Below are 1,474 nucleotides of genomic sequence, written 5' to 3' on the forward strand. Positions count from 1 at the left end.
ATTTGAAAATAAATATTGTAAAAAATTTGATTGTGATTTAAAAATAAAATGAATTAGATTGTGTTTAATTAAATGAGTGACAATGTTACTATTTGGTTAACTGTCATAAATTATTGTTAACAGGTTGATATTTTAAAAAATAAAATATTTAATGGTAAAGAGCTAAGTTATTTATTTATTTATTTTTTGGTTAACTGTTATTTAATTTATATAGGAGTATGAGTTAATTTGGATCATTCCCATACAATATCAGTCCAATCCATCTATCTAGCAAAATATGCCGAACTGCATAAAAAATGACCAACCCAATTTTTTTTCCATATAATATCAGTCCAATCCATCTATCTAGCAAAAAATGCCGAACTGCATAAAAAATGACCAACCCAATTTTTTTTCCCATATAATATCAGTCCAATCCATCTATCTAGCAAAAAACGCCATACTGCATAAAAATTTACCGACCCAATTTTTTTTAAAACTAAAAAAGGATTAAGCACTTAATTTAAACATGTTTTTTCACCTAATTGTCTCAGAACACTCGACAAATTCCTGCGTGCTACTGCTACCACTTAGTTAGTGTCTCCCCCTATCACATCAACACTAGCATACGTGCTTCATAAAAAGTATCCACCTTATTTCAATAATGTTGAAAAATTCACTTGAGTACGGTAATAGGACCCTTATCATAATTGTTAACTAACATGTCAACATTTAATCTTAATTTCAAGTAACTCAAATGATAACTAATCACTTTTGTCAAAATTACTCTTTTTTTAGTTATTTTTTTGTCAATAACATCTTTCAAATACCATTTTATCAGCATCGAATCTTTCAAAAATAATATCAAATTAGTACTTACTGCTTAATTTTAGGAATTAATTTATAAGCATTACTATATGTTTAATCTTAATGCACTGATAATATAAAATCTTTTATACAGTCATTCAATCTGACCAATCATATTTATTTTTTTAAATGATTATTCATACTGTCATTTTTAGTGATGTAATGTTACATAATTAGATATATATAAAAATCTACTTTACACTGTCAGTATATTAATTAAATTCTTACTAATATAGAAACATATAACTTTGACCCTCCACAGAGGACCTTGTATTTCAGCCAGAACTTAAATTCCAAAATGGACGTCTAATGGAATATCAATCTCTCGTAGAGTAACACTAACGGTATACAATAGTATGTATATTAATATTAATACGACAGAATTCCGAAGGAACAGTTTTAAGGGATCTAGGTTTGCACAAACAAAATTGCAGAATGAAAGAATGATAATAAGAAACAAGCCACAGAGAATAACACGCATTTCCTATCAGAATGAGAAGTGAAAACTGAGAACAGAACCTAGAAGATAATGACAGCATTAACCTGACAAAGATTCTTCTTTTTTTCCCTCTAAGAAATATCATAATTTGTAATTATTGTGTAAAGTCGAACTAATTTACGTATCATA

Source organism: Arachis duranensis, chromosome 1 (genome assembly GCF_000817695.3).
Source record: "Arachis duranensis cultivar V14167 chromosome 1, aradu.V14167.gnm2.J7QH, whole genome shotgun sequence".
Taxonomy (NCBI): domain Eukaryota; kingdom Viridiplantae; phylum Streptophyta; class Magnoliopsida; order Fabales; family Fabaceae; genus Arachis; species Arachis duranensis.